The sequence below is a fragment of the Suricata suricatta genome, chromosome 5 (assembly GCF_006229205.1).
Source record: "Suricata suricatta isolate VVHF042 chromosome 5, meerkat_22Aug2017_6uvM2_HiC, whole genome shotgun sequence".
NCBI classification, from domain to species: Eukaryota; Metazoa; Chordata; class Mammalia; order Carnivora; family Herpestidae; genus Suricata; species Suricata suricatta.
The window spans coordinates 71,782,097-71,792,848 of record NC_043704.1 but is presented as its reverse complement, the minus strand read 5'-3'; the positions used below and the strand labels follow the sequence as shown (position 1 = coordinate 71,792,848).

Below are 10,752 nucleotides of genomic sequence, written 5' to 3'. Positions count from 1 at the left end.
CCAACTTTGTCTTTTCCTAGTTGTTTCTTTTATTTCATAGTTGTTTCTAATTAAATTTTTTTTAAAAACATTTATTTATTTTTGAGAGACAGAGAGTGAGCGGGGGGGTGGGGCAGAGAGAGTGGGAGACACAGAATCCAAGGCAGGCTCCAGGCTCTGAGCTGTCAGCCCAGAGCCTAATGAGGGGCTCAAACTCACGAACCGTGAGATCATGACCTGAGCCAAAGTCGGCTGCTTAACCGACTGAGCCACCAGAGTGCCCCACTTGTTTCTAATTTTTATCCATTCTTGTGTGCAACTTCATCTTCTTCAAAAGGCTAATGAGATGTCACCCTAAGAAAAAGAAGCCACGAGTTAGTTTTCTGCTCTCCCTCTCTCTGGCTAAAGCTTTTCAGCCACAGCTGAACCCAAGCCTCCCTGTAGGGGGAGGCCAACGTGTGTGTGTGTGTGTGTGTGTGTGTGTGTGTGTGTGTGTGTGTGTGTGTGTGCGCGCGTGTGTGTGTGTGTGTGTGTGTGTGTGTGTGTGTGTGTGTGTGTGCGTGTGTGTGTGTGCGTGCGTGTGTGTGTGCGTGCGTGTGTGTGTGTGTGCGCGTGCGTGCGCGCGCGCCAGAGCACCTGTATGCTCAGTTGTCTCTGAGACTGATGACTGGTGGGAAAGATCTCTCAGAGAACAGAATACCTTTATCTTTGTCCCTTCCCCTCCGTTTCCTCATTTGTAAAATGAGATGTTAATTTCTGTTTTCACTGGGCGAGGGTGGAGATTAAATAAGATAGTGTATGCATAGTACAGAATATAGCAAGGAGTAAATATTCAATAAATGGAAGTTTAAAAAAGTCTCTTACCCTCATGCACTGCTTTGGGGAATGTAAACTGGTGCAGCCACTATGGAAAACAGTGTGGATTTCTATAAAAAATTAAAAATAGAAATATCATATGGTCCAGTATTCCACTACCAGGTATCTACCCAAAGAAAATAAAAACACTGATTTGAAAAGACACCTGCGCCCATCTGTTTATTGCAGCATTGTTTATACTACCCAAGATATGGAAGCAACCCAAGTGCCTACTGATAGATGAATGGACAAGGAAGATGTGGAATATTAGCCACAAAAAAGAATGATCTTGCCAGTTGCAACAGCATGGATAGACCTAGAGGGTTTTTTGCTAAGTGAAATAAGTAAGACAGACAAAAATATCATATGACTTCACTTATATGTGGAATCTAAAAAACAAAAGGAACAAACAAAAAATAAACTGAGAACAGAAACCAACGCATAAATATAGAAGACAAACTGATGGTTGCCAGAGCTGAAGGGTGCGGAGGGATGGGCAAAATGAGTGAAAGCGAGTGGGAGACACAGGCTTCCAGCTAATGGAATGAATATGTCACAGGAAAAAAAGGCACACCTTAGGGAATAGAGTCAGTGCTATTCTAATAGCAGATGTGGTGACAGCTGGTAGCCACACTTGTGGTGAGCACAGCATAACATGCAGATTTGTCATATCCCTGTGTTGTGCACCTGAAACTAATGTAACATTGTGTGTCAGCTACGCCTCAAAAAAAAAAAAAAAATAGGCTCTTGCCTCTACCACCGCTCTCCTAAGCTGCGGATACATGTGTGTGGTCTTCCGTAACACTGAAATTCTAGGCAACCGAGACTGGACAGTAATAGCTCACTGAACCATGGAATCAAGATTTTATAATATTTTGAGTGACTGGGCTAATACCAATAGGATGAGATATTATGGAGATCAAAGTAAAGCCTAGAGCTTACATTAAGAAAAATCAACTGCAGGAGCACAGGCTGGGAAAGAATTCACTTAACAGCAATTAACATGAAACAGAGGGGATTTAATCGACAGTAGATTCAGTATGAACAGACTGCAGAGCGGCTGCCAAGGAGCTAATGTGATTCCGTGCTGCACTGATCGAGGCTTAATGTCCGGATCAAGGGAAGGAATGGCCTGTTGTACGCTGCCCGGGCCCAGTCCTGTCTGGAGCCGCGCTCTCTTTCAGGAGCCCATTTTATTTTATTATTACTTTTTAAATGTTTGCTTATTTTAGAGAGAGAGGAGAGAGTGAGCAGGGGAGGGGCAGAGAGAAGGGGAGATACAGAATCTGGAGCAAGCTCTAGGCTCTGAGCACAGAGCCTAATGTGGGGCTCCAACCCTCCAGCTGTGAGATCATGACTTGAACTGAAGTCAGCCGGTCAACCGACTAAGTCACCCAGGTGCCCCCAGAAACCTCATTTTGAAAGGGACATTGACAAACTGGACCATGTCACATGAGAATCTATGGGGAGACATGATGGGGTTTTTGCCTGGAAAAGAGAAGATTGCTCTTAATGTATTTTATTTATTTATTTATTTATTTATTTTACTGTTTATTTTTGAGAGAAAGAGAGAGAGAGAGATTGAGAGAGAGACAGAGCATGAGCAGGGGAGGAGCAGAGAGAGAGAGTAAAGGAGACACAGAACTGAAAGCAGGCCCCAGTCTCCTAACTGTCAGCACAGAGCCCAATGTGGGGCTCAAACTCAGGAACCATGAGATCATGACCTGAGCCCAAGCCGGAGGCTTAACCGACTGAGCCACCTAGGTGCCTCTTAAATGCATATTATTTAAAGACTTTTTGTACAGAAAAATGTAGCAGTGTTTCCAGAGGGAAATCTAGGCACAGTGGGTAAAAGTTTAAGACGCAAGTCTCAGCTTAATAAAAGGAAGAACTTTCTGAGGATCAAAACTTCCAGCAACAGGAAGGATGACTTTGTTAAGTAATGATCTAGCTGTTCCTAAAAGTAATCTAGGCAGACTGGTTGGGAGGTTAACTGGATGAGTCGTTTTCATATTGCTTTTTTAAATTTTATTTATTTATTTCGAGAGAGTGAGAGAGAGCGTGCGCGTTCAGGAGCATGAGTGGAGGAGGGGCAGAGAGAGAAAGAGAGAGAAGATCTAGAGAAGGCTCCGTGCTGCCCCCTCAGAGCCCTAGGCGGGGCTCCATCTCATGAATTGTTACCGAAAATCAAGAGTCAGAGGACGCTCTACTGACTGAGGTATGCAGGTGCCCCAAGGTCTTCCTGCTGAAGAAATTCAGAGAAGGGAAGGATTAGTGTAGGCTGCAGAAACTGGGAAATCTTCAAAAAGGGGTCGGATTTCAGTTCATCCTCAAAGGAAGATTTGTCTGTTTCAAATGGAGAGGGAAGAGCATTTCCGGCAAATCAATCAATAGCCAACAACCCCTGAAATCAGGAGCTTATGCTGGGATGACACTAAGGAACCAGGCTCACCCTGGCGCACACGGCTCTTCCACAAAGTGAGGTATTGTTACGGGAAGGCATCCTGTCTAGGGCCCGAACTCTTACGACGTACTAAGCGCAGCCAGCTGCACTGGAGGCGAAGCGATGTTGACTTTGTTGTAATCGGGCTGCTAAGCTGTCCGGCAGCTCCCGGGGCAGGGCTGCCGCGTGGGCCAGGCATCGCCACCAAGGGAATGAGGGTGTTTACTCCTAAGGCACAGGATAGTGATTCCACTTCTTCTTTTGGTGGAAAAGCCCCCACCCCTGCAGGGTGTGGCAAGAGCTGACCTGAGGAAGAAGTTTTGCTCAATAGGAAATGAGCTACAATGGTGAAATGAGGAAGCAACTCCGCTGGGCTTCAGCATCATAGTTTTGAATTACAAAAAGTAAAGAGTATGTAAAAAGTGAACCTGATAGTGGAAAAAATGGAAACAACTTAAGCATCCCTCAACAAGTCACTGGTTATTCAAGTGCCTGTTTGGGCACCAAAAAATTAAAATAAAATAAAATAAGACACTAGTTAAATAAATTTAGAGTGTCCATGCTGTGGCATATTATGAAGCACATAGAAAAAAGGAGGTAGAGCTGGACGTAGGGACCTGGAAAAATCTCCTGGTTATGCAGTGAAGTGAGAAAAACAAGTTGCCAACGTGAGTGTATTATAATCCCATGCTTTGAAAAATATATCAGCAAAAACTCTTGAAAGATGACCACAAGGTAACTGTTAACTTTATAAAGAGGGAAGTGATGTTAACATCAAAGGTGGGAAGCTTGGGAGCCTAAGTGGGATTTTTAATTTTTAGAATTGAATTTCTGAATGGTTTGAATTATTTTACATGTACTTAGAATAAATACTAGCTAATGCTTACTAAGTGCCAGACACTATTTTAGACCTATTAATTTATTTAACCTTTCCCATACATCTATGAAGGTAGGTAATATCAATTTCCCCCATTTTACTGATAAATAAACTGAGACACAACATTTATGTTTTCTTTAATGCTTACTTTACTTATTTTGAGAGAGAGAGCAGGGGAGGGGCAGAGAGAGAGAATTCCAAGCAGGCTGGGCACCGTCAGTGCAGAGCCCAATGTGGGGCTCCATCCTGCGAGCTGTGAGATCATGACCTGAGCCAAAACCGAGGATCAGACACCTAACCCAGCTGCTCCTGAGACACAGCATTTAACCCGCCTACCCAAGTGCTCAGTCGGTTCAATGTTCGACTTCAGTTCAGGTCATGATCTCACGGTTTGTGAGTCAAGCCCTGCATCGGGCTCTCTGCCGGCTTGGGATTCTCTGTCTCCCTCTTTCTCTATCCCTCCACCCCCCCCAAATAAAAATAAAACATTGAGAAGTTAAAAAATAAAATAAAAAGATAAACAGCCTCCCCAAGGCCACACAGACAACGAACGGAAGAGCTGGATATGAACGGAGATCAGCCAGCTCCAGAATTTGTGCCCCTTCACTAGTACATCTCTCAATGGGTCATGTTAACCGTATGTGTAATAAATATCCTAACTACAAAACAAACTATATGCTTAGGGGGAAAAAAGGAATTTAGGGTCTCTAAAGCTGTCCTTTTAAAATACTGATCCAAAGGTTCACTCTGAATTCCAGCTTAGATAGGATCATTCAGACATAAAGTGAGTGATTTCAGAGCGCAGGAAAGCCTTGTTTCTCTTCCTTACTACAAACTGTCTGTTAACATTTCTTGGACAAGGGCTAAATGTTTTTACTACTCAAATAAAGACTAGGTTTAATATCCAAATATTTCCAGACACGATGTAACTACTTCAGATTTAATTGTATAAATCTCTGATTTAATATTATTTAGGTATGGATGGCAATTATATACAAAGAGCAGGTTGTGTGAGGGGGTGGGGAAGACCGGCAGGAAGGAGAATCTGAGAATACCATGAGGTTGATGTGGGGAGGCTGGAGGTAGCAGATGAACCCATACTAGCTATTAACACCTCCGCTTTACAGTGATGAGAGCCTGGCCTTTTGGAAGTACGTGCCCATGTATTTTACACATTTGATCTTGACAATTTATGAGCTACAGGGAAAAAAGATATATCCATTCTACAGATAAGGAAATCAAGTCTCCAGGAGGTTTTGGCTTGGCAAATCATCAAGTTGGAGCTGAAGGCCAAAGCTCAATTCTCCTTCTGGGACTCTTGAATCACACCCAGATACCTCAGCCACATCACAGTCTTATCCAGGGCTAGCCCCGAATCAGCACTGGTGGAAGAAAATCTAGCCAATAAAAGCTATAGATGTTCAGGGTAGCGATGGGGTCCTGACCAGGACCTGCCAAGGGATATCCAGATGGGACGTCAGAGCAGGAGCACTGGTCAACCAAAAGGCAAGCATGCCACGGTCTTTGCTCCCACCCCTTTCAGCACCCCACCCCGACTCCTGAGACCTTCTTCCTACTCCTTTCCCTTCTGTCTTTGCTTCCCCTATTACTCCATCTCCAAACTCACATTCACAGTCATGCAAAGCAGGAAAATACATATTTGATAAAAGAAATTTGTGGCACCTGCGTGGCTCAGTGCTTAAGCCTCCAACTCTTGACTTTAGCTTGGGTCATGATCTTGCAGTTTATGAATTTGATCCCTGAGTGTGGAGCCTGTTTGAGATTCTCTCTCTCTCTCTTTCTCTCTCTGCCCTTCCCCTGCTTGTCTTCTCTCTCCCTCTTTCAAAATAAATAAATACACTTAAAAAAAAGAAGAAGAAATATGTTTAAAAAATAAATAAATAAAAAGAAATGTGCTCTACCATTGGGGTCAATTTATAATCCCATTCCCTTAAATCCAATGAACAGCCCTGATAATTCAGGGGGCCTGGGGGGCTCAGTTGGTTAAGCATGTAACTCTTGATTTCCGCTCAGGTCATGATCTCATGGTTCCTGAGATGGATCCCTGCATCCAGCCCCGCGAGCCCTGTGTAGAGCTCCTCACTGACGGTGCGAAGCCTGCTTGGGAACCTCTCTCTCTGCCCCTCACCCACTCATGCTCGCATGCTCTGTCTCAAAATAAATAAATAAACGTTAAGAAAAAAAGCCTTGATAATTCTTTGAACTTCTTCCCACTTTGTCACCCAATTAGGATGGCTGAAGTTCCATAACTTCTTTCACTTTTTAATTAAATTAAATTCACCAATTTATTTATTCATTAAATCTTGAATTTTTTTCATATTCTATCTACCTGCTAGGGCCACAACAGTTTTACATATTTAAATGATATCCAGGTGGATTCTGTATATCTCCCATGGTTTTGTTTAATTCTGTGGTCACACCTCACCTCCGAAAAAGGCCATGCTAATGGCACACAGACATGGCTATGCTTCACAAACCCACGTGATCTGGAGGAGAAGCAAATATACAAATGAAAACAAAAATACCACGATTCCTCTGGGGTAATTGGATGACTCTGGAAATTTCCTGCAGTATGTGTTTGGACTAGTAGTGTTAGAGGTAAGCAGCACTAAGGAGCAAGAAAGTTATCAATCAGAAAGCTGGTGTGCACTACAAGGAAAGCATCTCATGATTTTTGTTTTTACATTTTATTTGTACCCTTATCACACCCACACGTTAAAAAAATCACCACCAGGGGGCAGGAGTGTGCCAATGTCAGGCATTTGAATCTGCTGAGTTTGGATTTCCTTTCAGAGAATTTCCTCACAGAAGAATTTCAGTTTGGATTACCCAGATTAAGGAACTAAGGCAGAGCAAAGTAAATAGTAGGCAACCTACCATCTTGTGAGTGGCAGAGGTAGGATTTAGCACTGGTTTCAGTAATCAGGAGGATTTATTAGAACTCACTTGAGTTTGTAGCTATGATTTCTACATTTCCCCCCCAATGTTTACAATCCCTTTACATCAAAGGCAATAAATTAAGAAAACTTTAAATGATGTTACTATAACTGCTTCTTTTGTCCTGTTTTCTGTCTCTTATTCCTAATTTTTGTCATTCATAATTCTTTCATCCCTGTGCTCAATGTCAGAGAGCGCCTTGTTCTCTTCCACTAAACTTGCCTTTCAGTCAGTTAAGAAATCCTTTCTGTGACAGTTTGTGCTCTGTTGTCTATGATTTAAAGACTTGAGCAGAATTACATGGTATAAATGTGTGTGTGGATTAGAATTGAACTACATGCTAAGAATGGCTGGATGTCCTGTACAAGAACATGTACCCCAGGGCAGGGGTGGGGGCGGGGTGGAAGGGAGCGGCGGTGAGCAAAACCTGTCATCAAATGCTTCCAGGAGTTCTGTGTCCAGATCACACCAGAGGTCAACTAGCATAATGGATGTTAGAAACATTTCACTGCTGAGGCACCTAGGTGGCTCAGTCGGTTTTGTGTCTGACTCTTAATCTTAGCTCAGTTCTTGATCTCAGAGTCATGGGTTCAAGCCCCATGTTGGATTCCAGGCTGGGTATGAAGCCTACTTAAGAAACAAAATGAAAGAAATGTTTCATTGCTGAAATTAGCAGTGTCCCAAGCATGTGAGTTCTTTGGAAATATTGAAGAGCATCTCTGCCATTGCATGGTCAGGGTCACAGGCTGGTGGCCCACACCTCATAGAATGGGCTTGTTTCCTAAGTGGTCCTGTGATCCAGAGGCTGATTCAGAAGATTTCTGGCCCTTTGAGTTTGATAAAATGGTGGTTGAATCCTCACAGGAGAATAATATTTCATGTGCTTTAAGTGAAATGGAGCGCTTAAAGGAGCAGCCCATGAAACGAATTTTAAGACTGCTTTTATACCTGCTTGATAATGAGCATTATGTGTGTGTGACCAAATATGGGTTGAGACTTGTTTTCATTGTAGGAACCTCATGTCTTATCTACCAAATTGACCCTAGTAATGATAAACAGCCCAATTACCTTAGGTTGATTCAAAATATTTTTAAAATTTTTTCTGTTTTTTTATTTATTTTTGAGAGACAGAGAGAGACAGCATGAGCAGGGGAAGGTCAGAGAGAGAGGGAGACACAGACTCAAACAGGCTCCAGGCTCTGAGCTAGCTGTCAGCACAGAGCCTGACGCGGGGCTTGAACCCACGAACTGTGAGATCGTGACCTGAGCCGAAGCCTGACACTTAACCGACTGAGACACCCAGGCATCCCTCAAAATATTCTTGTTTACAACCTGCTTTGAAAAATAAATCCCCTCCACAAGTATATCCGCGTCTCTTTCCTTCTACAAGAGGGAAAAGTACTGTCATCTACAAACTTAACGTCAAGATTTCACCACTTGCTGGAGGAAACATCTCTCTCTCTCCTCTGTTATACAGAGGCCTGATCCCCACAGCTCCTTTTTTGTTTTTGTTTTCTCACAGGGAGTTGCATATGTGTTAGGTAATTAACATGCCCCTTTGGTGAGTTTTCCTAAGCTGGGTTGTAACACTTGGCAATTCATTTTTTGGAAAAAAAAAAAGTCAACTGTTTAAAGGAATATTCTCCCTTAAAATATAAGATACGATTGAAAAGGAAATAAATATATTTACTCATTATGAGATGGCTATCTCCACACTGTTCTTTCTTTCTAAGGAATTGCTGTTACTGTTGATGCTACTAAATCCTGAAGAGTCAACTCAGAAATTATAACACTTGCCCCCACCCACCTGAACATCCACCACATCTACTGCAGTGGTCCTGACTTTTATTAGCTCTTGTCCATATTGTTGTTATGGTCTAGATTGGCTACTATTGTTGTTCCTTAGTTCTTTTTATTTTATTGAAGTTTAGCAAGGTGCAACAATTTTAAATATGCAGTTCAGTGAATATTTTCATATATACACCTATGGAATACCACCAATATGGAGGTACGGCACATCTCCAGCACCTCAGGAAGCTCCCTTATGCCCCTTCCTTGTCAATACCCAATCTCCTCAAAGATTACAATTACTCTGACTGCTATCACCATGGATTGGTTTCATCTTTTCTTGAACACAATTGAATTAGACAGTATGCACTCTTTGGCATCCAGTTTCTTTGGTCAACATAGGGTAGTGAGATTATTCCACTGTGGTATGTAATTCCTCTTTTATACTGCTGTGTGGTATTCCACTGTATGCATATATCACAATTGGCTTATCCAGACCTTTATGGATAAACTTTTTATCTTGTTGCCAGTATTTAGCCATTATGAACAAAACTGCTAGAAATGTTCTTACACATGTCTTTTGGTGGAGATTTTCCTTGGATGTATACTAGGAATGAAATACCTGGGTTGTAGCATAGGCATACAGTTAACATAAGTATATACTGCTCTATGATTTCCCAAAGTTATTCTATATTCCCATTAGGATAGAGTTCGGTTGTTTCATATACTCATCAACAGTTGGTAAGATCAATCTCTTAAGATTTTGAGCCATTGTAGTGAATGACAATAAATTATTGTGGACTTAATTGCACTTTCCTTATTTGAGCATCTTTTTTATATTTTTATTTGTTCATTCAGATATTCTCTTTTGTGAAATTTGTGTCTTTTGCCCATTAAAAAATTAGATAGTTGAGTTGATTTGTAGAAGCTCTTTTTATATTCTGATAATGAGTCTTTTGTTCACTGTACATATTGTGAAAATATTCTCTAGCGTAAGGCTGGATTTTTATTCAACCATATTTCTTTGATAAATAGTCTTAATTTTACTCAATCTAAAGCATCAGTTTTTTTCTCTATTGTCTTGTGTGTTCTGCCTAAGAAATCTTTGTCTACCCCAAAGTCGTAATGATATTCTTTCATTTCTTTTAGAAATTTTATTGTTTTAGTTTTAATACTCAGAACTATGATCTATTTCAAATGAAATGTTATAGATGATGTGAGCTAGAGGATTGATTTCTTCCCCTGTGAGAATAATCAGTTACCCCAGTCCCACTTACTGACAATATTATCTTTCTTCCGTTAAATTTCAGTGGTGTCTCTGTTATACATCAAGTGACAGTATAAGTGTTAAGTTTATTTCTGGATTCTCTATTCTTTCCTATGAATGAATTTGTTTGTCTTCACCCCCACACAATACAGTCTTAATTAATTGTAATTTATACTAAGTCTTGAAATCTGGAAGTATAACTCCTCCAACTTTGTTCTTTTTTAATGTATCTTTTTTTTCCATAATATTTTATTGTCAAATTGTTTTCCATACAACACCCAGTGCTCTTCCCCTTAAGTGCCCTCCACCATCACCACCACCTCTTTCCCCCTCCCTTCCCCTTCAACCCTCAGTTCATTCTCAGCATTCAATAGTCTCTCAAATTTTGCATCCCTCTCTCTCCCCAACTCTCTCTCCCTCCTCCGTTCCCCCTGGTTCTCCATTAGGTCTCTCTTGTTTTCCTGCTAGACCTATGAGTGCAAACATATGGTTTCTGTCCTTCTCTGCCTGGCTTACTTCACTCAGCATGACACCCTCAAGGTCCATCCACTTTCCTACAAATGGCCATATGTCATTCCCTCTCAT

At 41.6% G+C, this 10,752-nt stretch overlaps 1 long non-coding RNA gene across 1 annotated transcript; it reads right to left on the bottom strand.

The window, feature by feature from the left end:
• Positions 1 to 232: 232 nt before the first annotated feature.
• Positions 233 to 3,490, bottom strand: LOC115292693. The gene is made up of 3 exons (XR_003909093.1): positions 3,287 to 3,490; positions 844 to 905; positions 233 to 333 (listed from the first exon to the last, which is right to left on the bottom strand). It is a non-coding gene; the product is annotated as an uncharacterized LOC115292693 (long non-coding RNA).
• Between the last annotated feature and the right edge of the window lie 7,262 nt (positions 3,491 to 10,752).